This window comes from Triticum aestivum, chromosome 7D, assembly GCF_018294505.1.
Source record: "Triticum aestivum cultivar Chinese Spring chromosome 7D, IWGSC CS RefSeq v2.1, whole genome shotgun sequence".
NCBI classification, from domain to species: Eukaryota; Viridiplantae; Streptophyta; class Magnoliopsida; order Poales; family Poaceae; genus Triticum; species Triticum aestivum.
In genome coordinates, this window is record NC_057814.1 from 242488576 (window position 1) to 242515492 (window position 26917).

General features: G+C 43.2%; 1 long non-coding RNA gene across 3 annotated transcripts; it reads right to left on the minus strand.

Moving 5' to 3' along the window:
- Positions 1–4477: 4477 nt before the first annotated feature.
- On the minus strand, positions 4478–7360 carry LOC123164683 (uncharacterized). 3 transcript variants are annotated; one of them, XR_006482576.1, is made up of 4 exons: positions 7037–7360; positions 6641–6963; positions 5414–6149; positions 4478–4923 (listed from the first exon to the last, which is right to left on the minus strand). It is a non-coding gene; the product is annotated as an uncharacterized lncRNA (long non-coding RNA). The 3 variants fall into 3 exon arrangements; XR_006482577.1 differs by having other exon boundaries at positions 5414–5540; positions 5636–6963; positions 7037–7359; XR_006482575.1 differs by having other exon boundaries at positions 5414–6963; positions 7037–7359.
- Between the last annotated feature and the right edge of the window lie 19557 nt (positions 7361–26917).

A 26917-nucleotide genomic window follows, 5' to 3' on the forward strand; every position in this document is an offset into this window, starting at 1 on the left:
TATTCTAGCAATATGTCATGGTTCAAACATCATGTAACTATGAGAGGAAAACAGCTATGACAGGGCCTACTCATATTCTACCATAGAACTTACTACTGTTCTCATATGAACAATAAACAATAACATGCATGGTTATAAAAATCTTGGAAATAAGAGTAACATATAGCAATCATGAGGTTATACTCATAATATCTGTTCTAAAAATCATTAGATGCCAATTGTTCTCATATCAACTCTAACAATAACATGCGTGGTCATAAAAATCAAGGAAATGAGAGGAACATATAGCAATGATGTGGTTATAGACATACTATCTATTCTAAATTTCTAACAATCAACAGTCAGTCGTATTCATAAGGTAAAGATGAGATGAGATAGAACAATTACGCGACGATGGATTCCACCAGTATAGGCAGCCAATCTGTGTGTCGACCGCGTAAACGATGCCATCGTGCACTATAGCATCAGACAGGAATGGAGGCTCAATAGGATTGACGATGAGCCATAACCATGTATGGCAACCGGATTCCAGATAGACTAATCCATGTCGAACAAGGCAATGAGCTTGTAATCCATGTAGTCTTCTGATGGTGTGGGCACTTCGCAGATTACAACCTTCAGCAAACGGAGGTCGCACCAAAAGCTCGACGCGTCTCGTGCGTAGTAGGCAGGAGTGTTCGGCGGGCCACGAGGCTCGATTGCGGCGGTATCCAACAATGGAAGGGTGATCTCTCGCTGGGTCTTGATATCCATGAGACGCCACGAACTGCCGGATTGGTGGATGAGGACGATCCAGTTGGCCTTCATGCCCGCCCAGTAGTGGCCGCGCATGAAGGATAGGTGGACGGGTAGTGGTAGCATGTCGAGGGGCACCATGGCAACCTCCGTAGGATCGTCAAGTCGGTGTCTGGGCCACCTGCGAGGATCCGGCTTTAGCAAGCAGGGTGTCTTGAAAAGGGCCGGCCAGTTGCAGACGAGTAGACGATACAAAGACACCGAGCATGCGGCCAGACGCACGGTGCTGAGCAGGTGCATATGATTACAGATCTGCTCCAAGGGAACATCGGGGAGGGAATTCCAATCGCGGCTCTGGGTGTCAGTCGGTTCTACCATAGGTTTTTTAGGGCGCTGAATGATTGGGGTTTTCGATGCCTGCGAGCGAGCGGGAAAGTGGATTCGGGCGGGCGAGCGAGCGAAGAAGATGGCGTGTGTGGCCGAGCAGTGAGCGGGGAGATATGGTACGCGGGAGCTACCAAGGAAGATGGCGCGGGCGGGCGAGCAGTGAGCGGGGGAAAATGGTGTGCGACCGACGATGGGGAAGTGAGGAGGAAGAAGAGGGAAAGACGGGGGAAGAAAGTTCACTAAATCCTAATTCTACTAGTACTACTATTACTACTACTACTACTACTAGTAGGATATACCGTCCTTCGGAGTGTAAATAGTTAAGACGATGACATGTGGGTCTACCTCAAGAGGGCCCATATGTCAATTAATGGAAGGGAGTGGTGCGTAGGTGTATTTGCGGAAGCGTGCTCCACTGTTAAACATGATGGCAGTACTGGGTAAGGCTAATTTAGTAACACCAACACGCTAGTTCAGCTTATTAATTAAGTGTCACATCTACTGCAGCGTGTATTGTCATTTCACTGTGAAGACTAGTTGAATAATTCTCTCTGACCGAGATGGGGAATAATTGATTGCCAAGACTTCCTATCTACAGTATCCCTATGCCTCTACTCTCATCCTGTCCAACAAGATGAAACATTGGCCAAGGCACCCGGCGCCAATAATGTAGGAGTACTAGTAGTATTTTGTATCAAACTTTGGCCATCTATTTAACTAATAAAATGTTAATGCACTTCACCAAAAATCGTATCATTGGATTCGTATTTGAACATAGTTTTTAATGGTATAGTTTTTTATGACATGCATTGACACGTTGTTGGTTAAATTTACCGTAAAAATTTTACACTAAGTACGAAGGGGACAATTAAACCAGGAGAGAGGTTTATATACAGGTCAATAAAAAAATCATCAACCAAGGTAGTAGTAAATGATGAGTGCCCGAAGATTTTTTTTTCGAAAGTACTCAATAATGGGCTCGTTTTCCTCAAGAAAATTGTGTTTACGAATGTATTAATTGAAATGCATGCGTGAGAAACAAATGACCAAAACTTTTACACGCATTGGTGAGTTTTCTCTTAATTTTTGCACACAACATTTTAGTTAAGCTTGAAATATAAACATGTCAATGGGAGGGAGTAAAAGCCTCATGCATGCATGCAACATGCAACACTCACACGTACAGATGCACGCATCCATGCGGCACACAGCACACGATGCAACACACACGCTCACGCACAAGTGCTCAACCTACTCCCTCCGTCCGTGAAAGACTGTACATATAGAGATTTACACATTAACCAAGAGGAACCAGAACTTCATGGCATATATAACGTCCAAAAGTAGCAGACTTATGTGGGCATGCGACCATTGAGGGAAGAAGATTAAATAAAAGTTATTGCATGCTGTAATTAAGGATAGACATGTAACCTATAGCTAGAGCACAAGTTGGTGCATTAGTCAATCAATATCGATTAGATTAAAGGCTAAGTGCATTGGAAGTGTAGATGTACCCTCTTTGTTGGAAAATTTTCTAATGCTAGCTGTACAGTTGTTCACGGACCGAGGGAGTACACGTGCATGCACTCACATACACATCCAGGGTGGTTCGCGTGCAAGGGTTGGACTCTTGTCGTGCCTGCGTAATGTTTTGTTTAACTGATTTCTTTGCTCTGTCAACTGACAGGTGGGACCCAGAAACTAGGTGTCAATTTAACCAGTCAAGAAAGTGTCACGTCAACTATGTGGCCGGTCACTAGGGTGTAATACGGTGCTCTACAATGAGCTAGTGACTGTATAATCACCACAAAACTATATAGTGACCATAATGAGCGTATTGTTACATACGTTGACCGCCGGTGCATTTTTCTTTCTTCAAATTAAGCCATATTAACTAGAAAGGATGCAGTATGGACTGCTACTGCTTTGATGTGTCCCGTTAACTCGCTGAACAAGGAGAAGCTTGCTTACTACACCCTCTTCCTCGCCCATGCGCGGTGGCTCACAGGACGAGGAGAAGCTTCCTTACTACGCCCTCTCCCTCGCCCATGCGCGCGGTGGCTCGCTGGCCGAGGAGAGGGTTGTGACTACTGCACCATCTCCCTCTCCCTCGCCCTCACCCTTGCGGTGGATGTGTAGTAGTTCATTCGGTGTCAGATTGACAGAAGCATATTTTATTATAGTATCATCATTGTTGGACCTTCCAAATAGGCAAAGAGCCAAGTGCAAGGTTCACACGAGTACGAACTGTTGAACCTCCCAAACAGGCAAAGAGCCAAGCGCAAGGTTTTATAGGAGTTGTCGTCCTAGTAGGAGTACTACAACTATAGCGAATGATGCTACTGTATGATGCCGCCACGTCACCTGTATCCAAAATTGTGCCACCTTTTTTTCTCAAAGAGCATGTTGGAGCCCGTGCAACAACCACACAAGTTGCACGTACACATAACACATTTACTAGTAATAAATTATAACAGACAAATGTCAGTATGCCACATAAGTTCATCTCCACTTCATGTGATAAATTTGTGCACGGCTAGTCTACATATATTCACAGTGCTAACATTCACAATTTACCATACTCCACTTACACGTTATAGATGGGCTCCATGTCCTCCTCTAGGTTCCAGTCCCAAGTGTTCTTCATGGATGGCACGATCCATGGCGGTGGGCAACGGGAATCATTGTCGCAGCTTTCTAGTCCGGTTCCACATGATGGAAACTCATCCAAGCTGAAGCGGCATAAATTAGGGATAGCGTGTCCCAGCATGTTCATCCGGCGGTGCACACTGAAGACACAACCATGCATCATGAACGGAAGGCCTTCGGTGTCGTGCACGAAAGATGGAAGGCAATCTGACTGTTAGTACTATCTACTTCCAGTTTAAATTAAGCAGATTTCTATGATAGGTCGATCTAAATGTAGCACATTAATTGTAAGTCTAACATACAAATGCAGTACTATGTCACTGAAACTAAGCAGTACCCTCAAATGAAATAGTTCAAACTGCTTTGTCTATATGTCTGCTTAGATCTCATGCATCACTACGAAATACAGTAGTTTCATAAAACAAATTTTAGATCAGAATATGTTTACACTGTTCAAGTGTACTATATGTTTACACTGTTCAAGTATACTATATGCACCAGAATGTAATCAGGTGCATATGTTGCCAGACAGAGATGCCATCTGTATATACCTGGAATCAATCACAAGGTATAGGGAGGGAATTAGTCACATGTATTCTTATTATTACTGCTAGGTTGCTAGCTAGCTGCATGTATCCATCTAGTAAGCAGTCACAAGTCAGAACACACACCTAAAATAACTTGCATTCCACAAGAACGGCAGATGTACAATGTTTAAATTGTACTCCCTTCGTTCGAATTACACGTCCAAAAAATGAATGTATCTCGATGTATTTTAGTTGTAGATACATCCATTTTTGTGACAAGTAATTCCGAATGGAGGGAGTATATGTAATTTTACTTTTTCTCGGAAGCATGCTTGGAACCCACATGTTACATATCTATGCATATATCCCCATACAACAATAGAACCAATACAACAACTAAGCCTATAAACTTTTTGCTCCCAGCCAGCATCATGAATTTTCTCAGCTAGTACTAACTACCAAGCTAGTCACTGCCTCAGCCATACTACAGTAAAACGTCCTTATATACTACTCCGTACAGTACTGGCTGATATGTAATAAACCAGCAGGAAACTATGTGTTTTCTCCCAGCCATATCATACACCAAAAGCACAGTGCCCAGCAATGAGGTCGGCATCATTGATTCCTGAAATTTTAAGTATTGTTCGGTGAACTTAACTCAAACAATAATATGTCTAAGAACGACCAGACTACAAGTGAAGCTTATGATTACAGATACAGAATCTAAACACCGAGTTTAAATATTTTAAGTTCAGAACATAAATGTAATCTGATGATGTCCATCACATTCCTATGCTTCCATGATGAATTATACACTTAATAGCTACCAACAAGCATAGGCAATTATGTATGACAAACTAAAACAATTTCTGCTCAACACGTGTAGTGGGTTTAACTTCTACAATAAAGTAAATTACAAGATATATCATAAGAATTAATATCCCAAGGAGCAGATCATTGTACAGTTTCTCGTCCAACAAAACATGTATGCAGGAGCATGACTAGTGTATTCAACAAGGCGTGGTGTAGCTAGGGAGTTCAAGTGAGGTGACATGTAGTTTCTCACAAGCACGAGCTCAGAGCAAGCAAACGGAGGCGGGGAGAAGTGAGCTCACCATGGCTCTCATGTAGCCGACGCCGAAGAGGCGGCATGTCCGTTCAACAGAAGACGCTGGGGCCGAGCGAGCCTACCACCGCAAACCTCGATGAGCCCACCCTTGTACTCTGCAAATCCTGTTGCCGCTGCACATGACGGACAAGAGACATAACAAGATAATGTTGATCAAATCGAAGGATAAATCATGTCCAGGAACAAAGGAGCAGCTTAGATAGCTGACATTTCATGTCCTGGAAATCATGTCGAGGTACACCGAACAACACCTATCAATGCTCAGCAGCTGCACCTTGATACACAGAGTAAAAAAAAGAGGTCAATCACCTCCACAAACACCAGCACCTTGAGAAGGAATTGTCCAGCTGCCAAAGAAGGAAGGACTCTCTGCTTCATTCATTCTAGACTATTTGCAATTTCAGTTTGGTTTAGAATTAGAAATGAATCTTGAACAAAAAGGAAAAGAAAAAGTGTTCGTCATATTTGTTCTTCATACAAGAAACTGAACCAACAAGTTGTTTCAGTCAGAGTTGAACCAAAATACGTATTTAATCATGCCTAAAATACATCACATCCACATCGCACACCAAATTAACATAGGAAGCAGGGGAGTAGGTCGTTGTACCAATCCATCACCTTGATGGAGTTAGGGGAAGAGAAGAAGCAGAGTAGGGAGGCCCATGGCGTCCCTCCCAAGCAGCAGCACAACACATCACGCCTTCTTCTCCCATGGTGACGTCCTGGTTCGAAAGAGAGATGAGAAGGGGGTAAGACAGAGAGCAGAAGAAGAAAAGATGAGGGGAAGAGAAACGGATTCAGATATCAAAATGTCAAACTAGCATTCAGATATCAAAATGTCATACTAGCAAAATGTCCAACTAGCATTCAGAGATCAAAATGTCAGAAGTTCACACACACCAACACCAAATCATACTTCTTCTGTCAACTATAAATCGACTGATTGGGGGTTTCTACGATTTTTTACCAATTGTTTTTGCTTCACAAAAAGCTAACAGTTGGTCCTGAATTTTATCTTCACAGGGATGTCAATCAACCACAACGAAACTGCATAAACTGAGGGATTCATTGCTAATTCGAACGTGAGTACGAACAGGAAACCTACGGGAAACCTACAGCGATGGAGATCCAAATTCGCATCCGCATCAAATCAAACGGCCAGATCTATGCGGAAACCTACGGGAAGCAAAGGAAGCAGATCGAGGACATGGACCTGCGGTCGAAGACGGCGACGCATGTGGAGTCATAGGTCGGCGGGGAGGTGGAGCCAACCACGCCGGCGCACAAGCCACCGTCCCCTCCTCAGAGGAGACGCGTGGGTAATGGAGCTCCTGGTAGGGCGTGGCAGACGACGAGATGCACAGCCCTGCGAGGCTTGCGACGGCGCTGTCGCGTCATGGTAGCCGGCCCTCTGTTGGCGCTGGGAGGAAGGTTGCGTGGTAGGGGAGAAGGAGCTCCATCTCCATGGTGGCGGCCCGCCCCATGGATGTTCGCCCCTCCTGCCATCGTCGTCGTCCCATCCACAACCATGGTGACCTGCCAAAAGGGAACACAAGACGAGGTGAGGTGAGCAGGAGATAGTGCACGAATAAGGAGGAGAGGGGCCTACCGGTGCCAGATCCGGCCACCTCTGGATTCGCCGTCGCCGGATGTGGCAGATCTCGACAAAGTTAGGGGTGGCGGCCGAAACCCTAGCCACGGGTGAGGGTTGCGGGCGAGTACTAGAGGGCGCGAGGGATGCATCTGATGGGAGGGGAGGAAAGAGCTGCGCGAGGGGAGCCCGGGGGTGTGCTGCGCGCCGGCGAGAGCCGCGTCGACTCGCCGGAATCGAGTGGCGCAGGTGGCGGCGGAGGAGGAGTCGCGAGAGGGGAGGGGGAGAGAGAGAGAGAGCGCGCGCGCGCTCGCGCTGGAGAAGGGGCCTCTCTCCTTTTTTCCATTCAAATTATTTCGAGAGAGGTGAATGAGAGATGTCAGATCGGTAAGATGTGGACGGCTCAGATTGGCTACAAGGGTTGATCCGTGGGAAGAGTTCTCTGCGTCCTGATTGGTTCGAGATATCTGACATTTAAAATAATTTTGAAGTCCTAAAAGCAGGGTTGTTTGTGAAACAACTACCAAGAATATATTGAAAAATGGAACCACTAGAATTTTTAGTCAAGTTATACCATATTTTATGGATGATCATCAAGTTGTATTTATTTTCTTTGCACACAAAAATTATATTTCATTTTCTAAGTGTCAAAAATGAGTTTTTTTGTGAAGGACCTACCATATATTTGTTGCGAAATTGTACCAAATCATTTTTCTAAAATATTAGGTCATATTTAATGCACAATTGACCAAATGGTTGGGTGTCAAAAGTTTTGATCCACCTCTCCTGAAAAAGACAAATTTCCGCCGATTCAGCTGAAAGCGGGTCAAGTTTGAACTACAACTGCCTCATAGTTTGCTCTTTATTTTCCAAAAATCATTTCTAGGTACATAAGTATATATTTAATCAGAGAAACACCAAAAAATTCCAAGATTCAATCACTAGCTATGAACGGTCATGCCCGCCGTTTTGACCGCATTTTGAAACGGGCATAAATAATTCAAACAAAATAAAAAAAATGGAAAACCTTCGCATTGTGTCATTACATGTGACCAAGTTGCCAGGAAAAATAATAAACTTGTAATACGACAATTATTTTAAAAAGGTGTTCTCAGAAATGAGCTATAATGCATGAAGATTCATGGCTTTCAAGACAAATGATCAATCTCATGGCCACATTCATGGCATAGTTTGTTCAAATGATCTCATATTGTGCACAAGGGTGCATCTTGAAATTCCAAACAATGTTGCTTAAGGGAGTTTTCATTTTCTTTGCACGGAAAATTCATTTTCCATTTTTTGAGTGCCCGAAATGAGTTTTTTTGTGAAGGACCTACCATATATTTGTTGCAAAATTGGAACTAATCAATTTTATAGAATACTAGGCCATATTTAATGCACAATTTACCAAATGGTTGGGTGTCAGAAGCCTTGATCCACCTCTGGTGAAAAACACAAATTTCCGTCGATTCAGTAGGAAGTGGGTCAAATTTGAACTGCAACTGCCTCATAGTTTGCTCTTTATTTTTTCCAAAAATCATTTCTAGGTACATAAGTATCTATTTAATAAGAGAAACATTAAAAGTTTTCCAAGGTTCAACCACTAGCTAGGAACGGTCAAGCCCGCCGTTTTGACCGCATTTTGAAACGGGCATAAAAAATTCAAAAAAAAATAAAAAATTGCAAAACCTTCGCATTGTGTCATTATATGTGACCAAGTTTCCAGGAAAAATAATAAACATGTAATACGGCAATTTTTTTAAAAAAGTGTTATCAGAAATGAGCTATCATGCGTGAAGATTCATGGCTTTCAAGCCAAACGATCAATCTTATGGCCACATTCATGGCATAGTTTCTTCAAATGATCTCATATTGTTCACAAGGATGCATCTTGGAATGGCAAACAATGTTGCCTAAGGGAGTTTTCATTTTCTTTGGACCGAAAATCAATTTTCCATTTTCTGAGTGCCCAAAATGAGTTTTTTTTGTGAAGGACCTACCATATATTTTTTGCAAAATTGGACCAAATCAATTTTATAAAATACTAGGCCATATTTAATGCACAATTGACAAAATGGTTGGGTGTCAAAAGTTTTGATCCACCTTTGGTGAAAAAGACAAATTTCCGCCGATTCAGCAAGAAGCGGGTCAAATTTGAACTATAGCTGCCTTATAGTTTGCTCTTTATTTTTTCCAAAAATCATTTCTAGGTACATAGGTATATATTTAATCAGAAATACATGGTTTGGTGGCGATATGTCGAGGTTTGGATGGTGGCCGAGGGCCCCAAGTCCAGAGCGCGTAAACTCGCATGACCGCCGCGTGGTCACCGCGTGACCGTGGCATTGCCCTGCGTTCTGGACGGCATAGGCATGTCTAGTGGGTTGGGAACTCCCCGGGTAGGTGCTAGGAAGAAAATGACAACAAAAGAATCCAACGAGGAGACCGAACTATGCTTAAACATGAATTAGCAGCCAAGTGTTTCATTAGCGGTACGGGAAATGCACATGGCCAATGGGCGTGAGTTTTGGTTGAGGATGATCATCTACTAAGAAGACTGTATTCACAAATTTTCAGCTCAAATGGAGGAGCCTAGGTGGCATTTGCTTTGCAACGTACCACACTGGAAGCGGGTCAAATTTGAACTGTAGCTGCCTCATAGTTTGCTCTTTATTTTTTCCAAAAATCATTTCTAGGTACACAAGTATCTATTTAATCAGAGAAACACCAAAAGTTTTCTAGGATTCAACCGCTAGATAGGAACGGTCATGCCCGCCGTTTTGACCGCATTTTGAAATGGGCATGAAAAATTCAAAAAAAATCAAACAACTGGAAAACATTCGCATTGTGTCTTCATATGTGAAAAAGTTGCCAGGAAAAATAATAAACATGTAATAAAATAATTTTTTTAAAAGTGTTCTCAGAAATGAGCTATCAAGTGTGAAGATTCATGGCTTTCAAGCCAAATGATCAATCTTATAGCTACATTCATGGCATAGTTTGTTAAAATGATCTCATATTGTGCAAAAGGGTGCATCTTGGAATATGGCATAGTTTGTTAAAATGATCTCATATTGTGCAAAAGGGTGCATCTTGGAATTCCAAACAATGTTTCTTAAGGAAGTTTTCATTTTCTTTGGATTAAAAATTCATTTTCCATTTTCTGAGTGCCCAAAATGACTTTTTTGTGAAGGTGCTACCATATAGTTGTTGCAAAATTGGACTCCATTAATTTTCTAAAATAATAGGCCATATTTAATGCACAATTGATCAAATGGTTGGGTGTCAAAAGCCTTGATCCACCTCTGATGAAAAAGACAAATTTCCGCCGATTCAGTAGGAAACAGGTCAAATTTGAACTGCAGTTGTCTCATAGTTTGCTCTTTATTTTTTTCCAAAAATCATTCCTAGGTACATAACTATCTATTTAATAAGAGAAACACCAAAAAATTTCCAATATTCAAACCCTAGTTGCGAACAGTCATGCCCGTCGTTTTGACCGCCTTTTTGAAATGGGCATAAGAAATTAAAAAAATTGAAAAAAATTGAAAACATTTGCATTGTGTCATTATTTGTGACCTAGTTTCTAGGAAAAATAACGAACTTGGACTATGGAAAATGTCTTTAAACTGAGATAAGATTTTTTATATACATGTTCAACATTTTTATATACAATTTTAACATTTTTGGAATGCTTAATTTATAGTTTTGAAATACAAGTTTTTTTAATACATGCTCAACTTTTTTTCTACACATTCTAACATTTTCAGATGCTTGATTGACATTTTCGAATATAATATTAACAGTTTTTAATACATGGTCAATATTTTCTCAAATGCTTATTAACATTTTTATACACTAGGTCATTGCCCGTGCGTTGCTACGGGAGTTAAAAAAACAAGTTCCAAAAATATTTTACTGGTTTAACCTATGCATACCACACAATTTTCTGTTGCTATGGGTACGAAATATGCATAGCATGACCGTTCGAGCACATGTTGTGGTCATGCTCTGTCTTCCTCTCCTTAACTATTCCACGTTTTACTGTTGCTCCACCCTACTCTGCAGTAGTCCATTTGTGTTTTTAGTACGGGCATAATATAATCTCCCTTGTCACTTTGTTGCTCACCGCTGAACACTATTCACGTGATATATCATATGCACATATCAGACGCACATGTGTCATGAAAAACAACATTATTGCCCATGCATTTCTACAGATCCTTAATACTCGTACCACGATCACCATTTGTTGTCATCTCTCTCTTTGCTTCCTTGGATCTGTTCTGCAAAAAGGTAGTAGATTAGACATGGTTTCCTGCACATATCAGACGCACATGTGTCATGACATACAACATTATTGCCCATGCATTTCTACAGATCCTTAATACTCGTACCACAATCACCATATGTTGTCATCTCTCTCTTTGCTCCCTTAGATCTGTTCTCCAAAAATGTAGTATATTAGACATGGTTGGAAACGTACAATTGATTTATGTTTTTCCATATTGGAAGCGAAACCACTAAATATTATTCAAGATGAGTAAAACAAGTGATCTGCAATAATTACGATGTTACAATCCCTTTCCTTCTTTGTTACTATCCTTGGCGAAGAAGATGAGAACTTTGACACTGGCTTCATCGACTACAGTGGAGAATCCAAGGATCCTCACCTTTGGAGTGATGGTTTTAGTAGATTTCAACCTTAACCGTGATAACTCCTCTGAATTTGTTGCATACGTTGGAGTGATGGTTTTAGTAGATTTCTACCTTAACCGTGATAACTCCTCAGATCATAAAGCACGGAGTTTGCTGCATATATACTTTGCCAGATATATCATAGTGTTATTTTGGAAGAGCTTTCCAGATTGTTATCATGCATAAATAGGTAGTTATAACACCGTGATAACCCCACAAAGAGTTTTGCCAACTCTAATATTTATAAAGGTTTCCATCAAAAATAGACTATGATCTTTCCATAAAAATAAACATCATGTAATCTTCAATCCTAAAGGAATTGCTTCAAAATAGAAATAGCTTGCACAAACCCATAATTATAAATGTTAGTACACAATGCTGGATATCATTTCTTTGTCATCCTATGTCTGCAAAAAAATTAGATAAAGGATAACATTATTACAGAGCTTAGAGATCACTAAATTGTATGGTCAGAATTTACAAGAAAAAAACCATGTGGTCAAATATGTTTGCTTAATCAAGAAAGAATTTGGGGGTTCACAAGCTTCTTGTATGTGCATTGGTCTTGGGGATTCAACAATCAACAAATACAAACAATTCTTGGATAAAGTTGCATTACTATATATTTGATTGGAGGAGACTACATGAGATGATGGTCGGTAACTTGGAAGTGCGTTCTGGTCACAGTCTGAACAAAACTGCACAACTTCTTAAAAACAACAGGTACATAGTAATAATAATTTTTCGGCACTGTAATAATAATAATTGGTCGGCGCTATATGCTGGAACAAAAATGTTACATGTACATAGTAATAATAATTGTTCGGCACTGCATGCTCATGTTTGCAGAATGGATGGTTTCATAAGGAAAAAAAACTGAGAAGTTACATAGATCAGACCGTGTCTAAAAATATGATGTTACTCCTATACTGCATCAACTTCTTATAAAAAAAGACATGTTTAAATCCATGGGAGAGGGTGAGGCACATGCATACCTTGCCGCCTTGCCCGTGCGCAGTTCACATCCATCCACTACTGCAGGTTCTCGATCTAGAGGGCACTGACCTGCAATCAACGGACCCCTGCACCGCGGCCATCGTAGTATGCAGCCTGGGAAACGACGGTAGTTGGCCCGACATCTGTAGAGTGGGCGGCGCTCACTGCTGCTGCGGCGGCGGATGGTACCCCATAGCAGCGGTGCAGGACAATGGTGAGATGAGGGGGAGAGGGAGATGGAGGAAGAAAGGTATTGTGATCTGGGTGGAAAGAGAGGAGAGGAAAAATCGTCTGGCTTTTTCATCTGTGTGGGTAGGAAGACGATGGTGATAGAAGAAAGGAATTAATTGAAAGAAGGAAGGAGATTAATCACCGTTTGATTGAAAGACGGAAGGAGATTGATCACCGTCATGAATGAATTGATTGCGTTTGGATTGATTGTGTTTGGTTACCTTACGTGAATGATCTGTTTACCAAAGATAGAGTCGGTTTGTCCGGCTAGATGGGGATAAAACCGGCAGAAAGAAAACCGATGGAGGGAGAAAAGAAAATCGTTGGAGGGGAGAGGGGACGTACGAGGGAGTTGGACGAAGAGCGGGAACATAAGAGGGGAAACGGAACACTCCGTTTCTTTTAGGTAGTAGAGATAGAGATATTATTTTTATATTTTTCAAATGCTTTATTAACATTTTTCTTCGAATGTTGAGATAAACCAAACCTATTTTTGGATAATATTGATCCAAGGTCATAGCAAAATTGACGGTGCAATTATATTTTAGAATTTTCCTTTTTTGTTTGAACTCCCTCTGTTTTTTTGGAGAGAAATTGAACTCCACCATTTATATGGCCTCAAAGTTGTTGGAAAAACATATTTGCCACCAGATGGACCTTCGAAAGGCCTATGGGTTGTCGGCCCACTCGACACAATGAAAAAATTTAAAAGGAAAAAAACAGGTGGCCTTGTGTAAAAAGGCCCAGGGCCCAGCCACGCTCTCTATACTTAAGTACCCCGCGCGAGGTAGACTAACACAAAAGACCAAGTGGCGTGGTGGTCTAGTTCGAACCCCAGGAACGGGGGATCATGGGTTCGACTCCCTCCACTGCCTATTTTTTGTTCGATTATTCGCTTGGTTGTTTGAGTGTCAGTTTGTGTGTGTCTGCATGTTAGGTGGATGGGTCCCGCATGGCGGGTCCTACATGTCATCAGGTCAGTCCCGTTGGTCAGTAGGGGCAGGTCCCATAGGTCAGCTGAGTTTGGTTCAAACCATATGTAAAATTGACACATAAGCAAAAGAAATGACACCTGAGCATGACACATGTGCAAAATTGGTAAACAAAATTATAAACTAAGCATGACACATAGACAAAGATGATGAGGTGGTGTCCAGTCATAGCAATGCACCACAATTTGCAAGGTCATGACCAATTTGAATTGGTTAAAACGACAAAAATAAGGCAGCGAACCTGTGCTATCTGGTTTACGACCATTTTGTGTAAGAAAATTACAACCTTTCTGACCAAAATGGTTGTTATGGTTTACGGTTTGGAGCCCCCTGAACAGCTTTTGACCAATAGGTCTCAAATGGTCGTAGATTTACGACCAACCCTTCCAGGGTCACTGACAGAAGGTCACAAGTTGGCATATTTCTTGTAGTGGATGGTGACGGTTCGATCATGGTAGATTGTGTGACCATGTGTCAGCTTGTGTGTGTCTGCATGTTAGGTGGATGGGTCCCGCATGGCGGGTCCTGCATGTCATCAGGTCAGTCCCGTTGGTCAGTAGGGGCAGGTCCCATAGGTCAGCTGAGTTTGGTTCAAACCATATGTAAAATTGACACATAAGCAAAAAAAATGACACCTGAGCACGACACATGTGCAAAATTGGTAAACAAAATTGTAAACTAAGCATGACGCATAGACAAAGATGATGAGGTGGTGTCCAGTCATAGCAATGCACCACAATTTGCAAGGTCATGACCAATTTAAATTGGTTCAAACGACAAAAATAAGGCAGCGGACCTGTGCTATCTGGTTTACGACCATTTTGGGTAAGAAAATTACAACCTTTCTGACCAAAATGGTCGTTATGGTTTACGGTTTGGAGCCCCCTGAACAGCTTTTGACCAATAGGTCTCAAATGGTCGTAGATTTACGACCAACCCTTCCAGGGTCACTGACAGAAGGTCACAAGTTGGCATATTTCTTGTAGTGGATGGTGACGGTTCAATCATGGTAGATTGTGTGACCATGTTGCACATTAGTGGTACCATGGGTAACGACTGCTAAGATAGTTGATCCCAATATGCCAAAGTCAGCTACAAGGTTCCAGGTTAGACCGAATCGAGGATGCAAATGCACATCCAGGATCGGCAATCTTATTTTTATCGGGGGATGACTGGTCCCTGCAAAATAATGGAGTACCATTAGGGATGCAAATGATGGTTTGTGCATTCCATTTGTAATCTCCCGTACCGTAGGATGGCAACCAGATGAAACAATTCCCCTGGCTTGTCACCGCGAAGATGCGGCCTACATGGCGCATGGCATCTTTGAACATGTAGGGGTACAAATTTGTCGCGACCAACATGTGCCAACCTCTGCCATTACTGCCTCTTGTATTGATGGCAATCCTTATTTCGAACACCGCGATGAGATAGTAATCGTCGTAGCCGCGTCGCTTTGTCGGCGGGTCCGCAATTGCTATCTTCTCAATCTCATGTAGGCATCATCATACATATTCAAGCCCAGCCAGTTCGGAAGGCCGATCCCAATGGTGGAGAAGGGGTCTACGGGAACGGCCGCACTGCTGTGGATGTTGTGCAAAATGATGGTGGTATCCGGCCGGAGGTATGCAAGCCAATCTTCGTTGGCACCAACCCAGACCTATATATAAGACGATGGGCAGCGGAGAAATTATAGGATGGAATAACTAAGTACTATATTTAGAATATACACTACATGATCAAACTCCATGACTGACCTGCTCATCGGACAAAATCCGACTACCTCTCAAAGTCGACAACTCTAGCGGAGTCAATGTGCAACCATGGCCAGGGAGCGGTGGACTGTTCGATGGATTGTCCCATACAATAACCTTCTCCTCGAGGACGCATGGAAGACCAACAAGCATGGACTTTTCCCAAGCCTGTTTAAGCATCGTCTTAAAAAAGTTGGTGCAGGAAGCACCGAGTCTTGCGGCGGTGAGGACGTCGGAGCGGCGTGCAATTTCTCCCAAAGGATCGTCGTCCAAGGTCTCCCAGCCCCGACGAGGAGGAGAACTGCCTGGCGAATCCAGGGGAGCAGCAACGAACTGCCTTCTCTTCGGGGGGAGGGGAACTGGCGAGGAGGAGATAAGAGCATAACCGCAGGGCCTCGTCCCTTCACTAAGGAAATTATGCGGGCACACATAGTGGTAGTGCCTCGTGCCCCGCGATGGTGAGGCTATTATTTACTACGTACTCGTACTGTAGCAATAGTAGTACTACTTTCTCAACTAGTAGTGCGATGTACTGTAATTCTATAGTGCACCAGTTTTGAACTCTTGAATCTCAAGGCCAAGGAGCTACAGTTGGAAGTGGAGGGTACTACTGTTCTCTAGAACCATCGCTGTACTATCAATGCGGGGAAAGTACACTTGCGTAATGTGTATTCTCCGTGCTCTATTCAAGCACGTAGCTGGCCTACTCAGCCGCTCCTCTCACAGATACACTAGCAGCCTGTTTATCAGCGACGGTTACTGCGGGGGCAGAACATTTGAGTTCTTTTATACAGCAAGAATAGGCTTTTTGCTTCCATTTGTGGAGGTGTAATGGATCTCATCAAACTTTGTTAGTTCCTTCTTTATGAGTGCGATGAGGCAAAGCTTTTGCCTCCGTTTCAAAACAAAAGAAATCACGTCAAGAGGAATTTCTTTTATAGAGCCGATAATGGAGCGAAGTCCATGCGTGCAATGCCACAAGCTACAAAGTGGCAGAGTGCTAGCACTTTACGTACAGAGCCATATTGCACAGTTCCCAATGCCACACCAGGCATTTCCGGCTCCTTGAGCTTAATTGGGAGGCGCTAGTTTATATATGGTCGCTGGTGAGGAAGCTGCAAGTGAGGTGCGGCTAGGGCGAGCACGCAGGCGAGAAACTTTTAATGGTGTGAATTGATATATAGGAGTAATACTCTAGTTCGCGAGCCACGAGATGATGGGAGGGAAAACCCATTCACGTGGCTAGGCTATCCGGTGCACCCAGATTGTGGTACTACACACCTGTTCGAGTTCAAAAGTCAAACTACTAGTGTACAATATTTGGCTCGCAGCAAGGTTACTATTTTAAAAAAGGCCATCGTGCGTTCGGCCTGGATCGAACCCACAAAACGAGCTATACACTCCCGTGACCACTAGTAGTACTCGATGGAGTACAACGCAACCTAGAATCGCCTTTTGTCGCTAGTACATTGTTCCTTACAAGAAACCACTAATAATGCCAAGAAACTACTACCACTTACCAACCAGCCCTACCAAGAAACGACTACTCTACAAAGTGCCGTTCTAGGCACGTTTCAACCCATGTCACCCCTTAAGTCAACGCCTTCTATTCGACCAGCAAGTTAGGTGTTATGACTTGTGGGACCTACATGTGAGTCTGGACAAAAATCCCCGAGTGACCTCCTACCTCCAGCCCGGCAGAAGGCGAGGTCAAAACCGCCGGCGGTGCGGAGCCCATCTTGTGGCAGCCCAGATGCCAGCTCCATCCGACGCTCGCGGCCGCTAGCTAGGCAAGATAGCACTCACCCTGCTAGATGCATCCAGCTGCTTGTCTGCAAGGTTTGCTAGCTAGGTTGGCACGGCGGTGCGGCGGCTTGCTCATGCGAGCCGCGCTAAGGCCAGCCATCTGGCTCGAGCAAAGGCCAGCGCGGCGGCTTGCTCGAGCGTGACTCACGCTCGGGCTAGCCAGCCAACCCGTGCCGAGGCCACCACGGCGTGCGGCCCGTCCGGCGGAGCGGCGGCCAGCAGGCTCATCACCGGCGCCACCGACGAACACGCATCAGAACTGTTTGAAGTATGTTCAGGAAAAATAATGATTGGAGGAGGAAGAACAGGATAGAAGGTCAGATGTGGGTCCCTCGTGTCAACGGTCAAACAAAATGTTTTGGTTTAAGTTGCCTCGTCAGCACAGACATGTGGGCCAACCTTGTCATAAACGGGTTTAAACGAGCGTAATCGGCACTAGGTACTAGTTTTTTGGCGCGGATTAAGAAATTTTGGGCATGTTTTTGCTATTTTTTGTAAAATAGTTTCTTCCTAAGGCTGGTTGAAAGTGGTAGCTTTTTGTTAAATACTCTACATACTGTAAGTAGGAGTGAAAGTTAAGCTTTGGAAGCCAGTAAGCACGGCTAGTTACATAGTGCCTATGTGTACGTAATTCAAACTAAATATCAACCATGAGTGACTAATATCTTGGTGGAAGACTCAAAACTATGGAAATACTAGCATTTTTTTGCATGGTTGGAAATACTAGCAATGTTCACGTGCGTTGCAACAGATCAGAATTAGAATAATACTTATTCACAAACTTGATAGAAAACACTCTAATTTTGATATACATATATCACTAGAGATATATTATGTTTCAATCAGAATATATTCCTTGGGATGTTTTGATGAGGTGAGGGAGGGATGTGGTTGGTTTTAAGATACTAATTAAGGTTTTTTTGCAAATTGGTAGAGAAGTGGGATGTTGTTGAGAAAAGGCAACAACTTACCTCACAGTCGTTAGATGTAGATCTAATGGTCGGAAATGAGGGATGGCAGACTCACCATCATCACCAACTAAGTCTTCTGTAGGAGTACTAGCAAGATGTCCGTGAATTGCATGGAACATCAAGATGCATTTTTTAAAAACACCTAGAGCTGGAGAGAATATGCAAGGGTGTGTGTCTTAAAAGAAGGATCCAGATAGATGGGTGTTTGTGCGCGCGTGTGTGTGAGAGAGGGTGTGTATGTATGTGGAGAAGAGAGAACACTAATGATGTAAACCTAGTATAGGGAAGGGGGAATGGTGTGGCATGTGTGTCAAAGAGAGACAAAGGCATGTGTAGTAGCGGGATAGCATGGGTGCGGGCGGGGAGCAGACTATTTGGAAGAGACATCGAGTGTGTGTGGGAGAGGGGTGTGAGAGCGAGCGAGAGAGAGAGAGAGAGAGAGCTAGCAACGGAGATAGAGAGAGGAAGAGAGGGGGAGAGAGAGGGGACGTTTGTCTGCGGAAGTGGCGTATAGATAGGGAGACAATGTTGATGTTGTTCGGAAGTGGCCTATGTACGGAGACGCGAGGGGAGCGAGTCATCGTGTGTGTGATAGGGACTGAATGAGAGATCTAGAATAGATGGTGTAGAGAACAACGTGCAAGATTGAGAACGGTGATACGTTAGGGAGCTATGGAAAGAGTCACGACATATATGTATACAGGGAAGGAGCTAGGGCGGGTCCGCATGTGGGAGAGATATAAAGAGGAGAGTGGTGCACAAGGAGACAAAGTGTGCTTGTTTGCAGTGGGGGTGGCGAGTGAGGTGAGTGTGCGAGAACCATATAACTAGGGAGATAGACGTTTGGGGGCGACGTCTTGTGTGTATGGGAAAGATACACTCTATATACTGCGTGTGCTTGGGAAAGAGAGATGCCGGGAGACCTAGAGAGTGGGGGAAGAGATGTGTGCATGCCGAAGAGACAAAGTGATAGAGACCTATATTGGGGTCCGGACTTTAGAAGAGAGGGGGGTGTTAATGTGCTCGTGTGTTCGTGTCCGGGGGAGAGAACGACTTGTGTGTGGGGGGGACTAGGTGGGTGGCTTAAGATAAAGAGTGAGGTGTCTATATTTGAAAGACTTCAGCATAATTGAGATATATATGGTCTATAGTGTGTGCACTCATGGTTGATCAATTTGTTTCACAGTTTGGACTATGAGATAACGGTACTTTTGAACATGCGTGATATACTTTGAAGTACCAGAATTACAAACCTAAGATTGGAATTTTGTAATTCGACACCATCATTAGCTTTTGTAATTCATTTAAATGGAGGTACATTTTTTAAGCTAGGATTTCGTGATTTCAAATTCATATATCAAACCTAGAGATATACACATACGGGCATGTTCAAACTTTATAATCATCCACTTTATTCATACACATACACATTTTTGCTTTTGTCATCATATTTAGGATAAACACATTTGGAATTTCATTTGAATTGGACCATATGATGGTATTTGCTTGCACTAGCTCAATGATCCATATTTGAATTCAATGGACAATCTAAGTTTCGAGTTGGAGACATTGATTTTCGAAACTTGCACTTTTTTTGCATGCAAAACAAATAAATTCTCGGCCATGATATCATAGTCGGTCGTACAAGAGCAGAACACTTAATTTGAGGCACCAAAAGCTTTCAAACTTACCGCTCACATCGAATATCTCACGCCCGAAAGTTTAGCCTTGCGATATTCCTGTTTTACTCCTGCCACATGAACGGAAAAGGGCTACTTTGGTAACTCCATTGTTTTCCCCTCTTTGCCCCCAACATTCTTCCTAGAGCCCCTCCCCTTCCCCTCCCCGAGCCCCCCAACCATGCTAAGCCGCCTAATCTAGTCCTCTGCCGTAGTGGTGGACCTCACACCCTGCCGGATCTACCTTCCGCACCTTGGAACCCCCAACTGTCAACTCACCACTTCATCGGAGCTGCTTCAGCGACTGGCTTGTCCACCGCTCCAAATCTCCTTGACCGCCCCATCATGGTCCATTGCACCGGATCTGCTTCACAGGCACCCTCGTCCACCATAGTGTAGGCCCTTCACTGACTCCCTCATCTGTCCCATCGCTGGCCCTTCATACAAGCCATCGTCCGCCGCAATAGATCCGCTTCACCGAAAGCACTGTACACTGCGTCGAATGTGCTTCGCCGACGCCTTCGTCCACTACACTGGACCCGCTCCACAGACGCCATATTCAACTCCACCGGCCCTGCTTTACTGTCGCCGCAGCCTCATCAGGTTATTTCAATTTGCACTCCTTAGGTTTTTCTCTTCTTTATCGTGGAACTGTTCACTTACCACAGATGAGCTTTCTTGTATGTCGACAGGCGCCATAACCGAAGCACCGGAGCTGCTTCAGCAATGGCGACAGCCGGCCCAAACTCAACCGCAACACGAGCACCATCGACGATCCTTAGCTATCAAGTATGACAATGATACCCATACGCCGCCGAGAATCAGGTACTATTATCCAATGGCCGGCGCCTACGTTCACTTTCTTAGCATAAGCACCACACCTTTGAATTTCTTTAGGGCATAATTCAATTTTTCATGAGACGCGTTATTCTGCTTGCACCTGTAGGGACATACGTCTGGCAGTGAACGTGTTACATGTGCTAAATTACAAACCAGTGCACTTATAGTTACAATGCTTTAGTATTGTCCTAAATATTACTGTACTTCCTAGATATCATTGCCTACTATTTTACTTCTTGCATGCTATATTTATGATAATGGCGTTGTTCTGATGCAACCTGTTGGTTCCATCAGACTGCTTCATGTTCTCTATGCTTAATTACACATCAGCAAACTAGCATGTGGTTCCGCTGCTTTTTGTTTGTTTTACCCTACATTTTCTGATGCTAGCTATTACATCACTGCTTCGAGCCTCTGTTCATTACTTTTTTGTGCATTCTTGATGTTCCCAAGTTGCATGACTAATTTGATGCTTCTATTAATTATGGAGTTGCCAACCCCATCAAGCAAAATATTTGTTCTTTTGGGGCTGGCACCTCGAACAAGCATAAAAATAGAGTGAAGCACATATATTGTCGTGTAAGCACACACCCATCTTTCATTAGTTTAGATGAACCATTGATGATCAATTCGAACCAGTGCATGCTATTAAAATTAATTTTACCTAAATAGAGGGTGCAGAATAAACTACAACAACTAGATTTGCAACAATGGGATGCTGACGATATCTTCAAAGACCATTGCAACAGCAGCGAGGCTTCACACATCAACATATGGTAAGCCAGTGTGTTTTAGTACATGTGAAATATAATGCATGTGAGCTGCTTTCTTGGCTTGTGCCTCAACCTGTAATCCTACAGAATTACAAATAGTTCAGTTGTCAGCTTTGTTGTATTGCTTGATTCGAATGCTTGTTTGTTACTTGTTAGGCTATACCCGAGTTGGCCAATATGTCAGCAGTGCCTGTTATACTATTGTAAAGAAATGCATGCCTAGTTCATTTGACTCCTCAACTTGTCCTATGAACTTCATCACAACATTGTCTTTGTAGTTTATATGAGGCCACACTGTTAAGTGCTTTCTCAGATTATTTCAACTGCTTAGATGCCTTGGCAACTTAAATATAGAAGTGGCGCACTCCCATTCAACTAGGGATGTCAACTGTGTCCCATTTAATCCCAATTAAAGTCCACTAGTGGTATGATAGTTCAAAAGAGTTTTTGTTTTTTGTGGAAAATGAACTAGGGAGCTAGCAAAAACTAACTAGATGGGACTGGCGGATGCCGTTTATTTCCCACTTACATCCCTAGTTTCATCTTACCATTTTAATTTCTTTTCGGGTGATGCTGCTTCAAACCATTTAAATATAGCTTGCCATGCTCGGCAATAATTCGTATGTCGTTTACCATGTAAGCTTACTGCCTGGATCATGCGATAACTATCTCTTACTTATGTCCAGCGGAAACCTTTCAGGATGTCGTTCACACTAGGACACAATGTACAACCCCATAATCTATTTCTGGAAGCAGTGCGCTCCATGTTACCATATGGTAGCAGTTCAGAGGCAACACCGCGCGGAGAGCAGTCTGAGCACATATATTATAGTTCTTGCGGCTCTACTAGAGGCAGAAAGAGATGGTGTGGCTGCCACGAATAAGGTAATCTTGATCTTGAGGCTGGAAATTATGCAATTAGCTGAACGCATTATGCAAGCAACCCAAGAATTGGAGGAAGTAGGAATGTTGCATTTGAAGACGGAGGAGGTCCTGCTTCTTCTGCTATCTGAAGCCCAGGGTAATCCCAGTTCTTCTTTAGATACCAGTTGAAACTGTCATCAGATTGTTATACTTGCATGTTGTGTCATGTCTCTGAATGGATTATGTTGTAAGACCCCCCTGTGTTGTCCATGTGTTGTAATGATCTGAATTTTTTAGGCGAGGTCATCCTCAGTACTTGTATGATTGACATAAGGTGAACTATTTTTCATGTGAGCATATTGTATTGGATGAAATAACCGTTTGACTCAAAGTGTATCCAACCTACTGAATTTGAAGATCACGGCATTTCTAAATCATAATCATATATAAAGGTGGAATAAATCTTTGTCATGGTTTTGAAGAAATAAATAACAAAACGTAGAATGATGTATGGATATTCGTAATCGAATACAAATTGGATTTGAATTTAGTTGCCAGGGCCCAGGGTAAACGTGAATGCTAATTCTCCCTAATTTTGAACGAAGCGGCAAAACACCCACTATCATTTGCCGGCTGCCCGAAGCAAGTGTTTGCGAGATGGAAATTACTGTCTACCCCTGACACTTCACATCCTAATCGACCCGATTTCCACTGCTGTCGATAGGGGTAGACTAGTAACTTCACAGACGTGGCACGACCGCCTCTGAGCCCATTCAGACACGGTGGGCGCCAAACGTGGGCGGCAAAACACATTTGATTCAAGCTCATCCGAAAGACATGTGCCTCTCCCTCCATTTCCCCATTCATACACGGTGGGTGGCAAAACAAAATCTCCTCGTCCGAAATCGATGTAGGCAAGTATTTTAAATAGGTGCAGATGTGTAACTTCGCTTAGACGTGACACAACCGCCCTACCTGCCAGCCCCGTTCATACACCATGGGCGCACCGTGGGCGGCAAAACACCCTCTCCTCACCTGAAATCTCTACCGTCAAATATTGGGGAGATGCGAGATTACCGTCCTATCCCCAACTGACGTGATGTCCAAAATTTTAAACGAGGAATAAGTTTGTAACTTTCCCACATTTCAGACAAGCGCATCCCAAAGTTTGAGATCCCCCTCCCCCTCCATTTCCCCATTCATACACTGTCGGCACCACAACAACCTCCCCACTACGGCCAGCCTCCTCCGTCTGTCACCCCATCCTCCACCTTGTCGGAGCCGCTACCCCTACACCGTCGTCCACTCCAAGAGATGGACATCTCTCATCCACGACGCCGGACTAGGATCCTTTCATCGCGTCCTCTCGCTTCATCGGCGTCATCGTCCACCTTGTCATTGCCACTCCTACGATCGCCTCGTCCACGGGAACATGACTTATCCCCCGACCCGGCCATCTGTCGTCTAAAGTCTTCTTCCGTGCTGCCGACAGCCATTGCACCCGCAGCACCCTCAATGTATCAGCAGGGGCCTACACGGCGTCGCAAGAGAGGTGGTACTCTTTCATATCCGCTTAAGTTATTGATATCACCCGGAAAATAGATCGTAACTTGTTTACTGTACTTTTCTTGTCCGTACCAAATCATAGTGGCTAGTTGAAAGCAAACATTGGTTGCGAAGTAGCCTTTGTCCGGTTTTGCACCTTCAGATCCGCCATGGCACAGTCACTATACTCATAAAGCTTATGGTTTCCCCCCTTTATATTCACTACCATCATCGTAGGTGCTTCGTGTCGTGCTAGCACTGCTCCTCAAGACCTCAACCCATCAAGCGGAACATCATGCCACTCATAATTCCAAAAATTAGTTGTTGAAATATGAATCTGATATGATGCTCATATTACTAAAACCGAGAACTTTTAATTGGTCACCTAATGTTCCTATATTCGTTTCGAAAAGCATGTGCACCACACACCGGCGGAGCTACAGTTAAAATATTGGGCGGGCCAGATGGCTTAGGCTACAGGGGATCCCAAATTTTGGTACAAAATTACCTTCACTCCTTTGTATATTGTACTAGGGCTGGGCGGTCCATGGCATTGTTTTGTTCTTATCTAGCTCCGCCACTGGCGCCACATATAAAGAGATAGCAGGGATTTGCATTTTTCTGTGCGCTCTGGTTCATCATGGGTGGGCAACACAAATTGTATTATCTAACTAGCAAGATGCCCGTGCGTTGCACGGAACATCAAGATGCATTCGTATGAGTAGTTTATCTTGTGGGAGAAAATGATGAACGAGGGAAGGCCTTATCTGCAAATGTGGAGAGGAGCGCGGGTAAATTGTCATAGTTTCCTTCCTATCCGTTAGATATAGATCGGACGACCTATATTGCATGATGGCAGGCACACCATCATCACCAACTCTGCTTTTTATAAGAGTAGAGATAGAGATAAGAGTATAAGAGTAGAAAAAAAGTAGAGGAATCTGCTTGCTCTTTGTTATCATGTTCCTCTTCTGTTCTTCTTAATAAGTATATTACTTCCTCCATTCCTAAACTGCCTTGGGTGCGTGCGTGTGTTGTGGTGGCGTGCGTTTGTACCAAGTGTTGTTCATCGTTGCTTTATTTATAAAGTGGGGCGAAAGCCTTTTTGGTAAAATATAAGTATTTTTAGATATTCCAATAAGAACTACATACGGATGTATGTAGACAAATTTTAGAGTGTACATTCACTTATTTGGCTCCGTATGTAGTCCGCATTCGAATCTCTAAGAGATTTATATTTAGGAATGGAGGGAGTAGTACAGTATGTTCCTTGTCGGGAAGTGGAGCAGGGACGTTTGTAGTCGACAGCAAGTTTTGAATGACTTTCTAGTCAGATCGTTCCTGCGTTTCGGATATTCAGTCAAATAAGAATAAGCTAAAAATGGATAAATACCTTAAGGAACTGGAAGCAGACCCTGTGGAAAGTGGATTCCAGGTTCGAGAGGTTCCTCCTCCGTCTGCCTCGGCTCCATCTATTGGGTAGCTTCAGATGGATGCTTTCAATGATTCTAGATGGTCTGCCATAATATCCAGGAAATGCTGGGAGCTATGTCGTCTTTGATAGTCTAGACTGATAGTAACAATATTGTGCCTTCCGTTGGATAGAGCTGCCCCTTTTGGGGCCGAGGCCTTTCTGAACCCTTTCTTGTCGTACCGGCAATACAAGCCCGTATGGTCCAGCTAGTTCCACTTTCCTGATTCTACTCTTGATGCTTAGGGTTTTCCCCTTTTATCTACTCTACTATGATCCCTTCAAGCTAAACAACACAGCACTCATAATTCCAAAGCTTAGTTGTTCAAATATGATTGTGATATGATACTGATATTAGTTAACAGACACATTTAATTGGTTAGCTAAAGGTCCCACTTGAGTTTCCAAATGCATGTCACGACATATAGAGAGACAGCAGAATTGCATTTCTTTGTCACTTGTTGACTGTACTTTCTTGTCCATACCAAATCTTAGTTGTTATTTCAAAGCAAATATCGGTTGCTAACTACCCTTCACACGGTTTGCAGCTTCAGATCTGCCATCCCACTGCCACGGTCAACACTATACTCATCATGCTTACAGTTTCCCCATTTTATGATGGCCACGATCAGCCAACGTGGTTCGTGTCGTAATAGCACTGCTCCACCCATCGAGCTAAACAAGCTTAGTAGTTCAAATTCGAATATGGTATTATGCTGATATTAGTAAAACTGAGACATGTTTAATTGGTTAGCTAAATGTTCCTACTTTAGTTTCGAAATGCATGTGAGCCACATATGGAGAGACCGGAAGGAGTAGTATTTCTCTGTGCACTCTGGTTCATCATGGGTGGGCAACAGACATTGTATAGACAGACTTGTAATATCTTCAATCTGCTTGCTCTTCTGCTCTGCTTTAACATGATCCTCTTGTCTTCTTTAATAAGTATGTTCCTTGTTGGGAAGAGTAGCAGAGACATTTGCGGTCGACTGGTCAGGTCGAGTTGTTCTCCCTTAGTATATTTTGAATCTGTCAGGTCAGGTCGACTTGTTCTTCTTTACTATATGTTGAAGCTATCATCTGCGAAGTATCATCACTTCTGGAGCTCTCATATTTTGAGTAGTAGGCCACATTATATAAATGCACACACCAAATTACAGCATGCATGGCATCTCCCAGAAGAATTGCAGAGATAGCAGAAGGGGGTTTACATGGAGGCAGTATTCGATTAGAATCACTTGTGCATTACAAAGATAATCTCACTTGTTTTTAGGTTTTC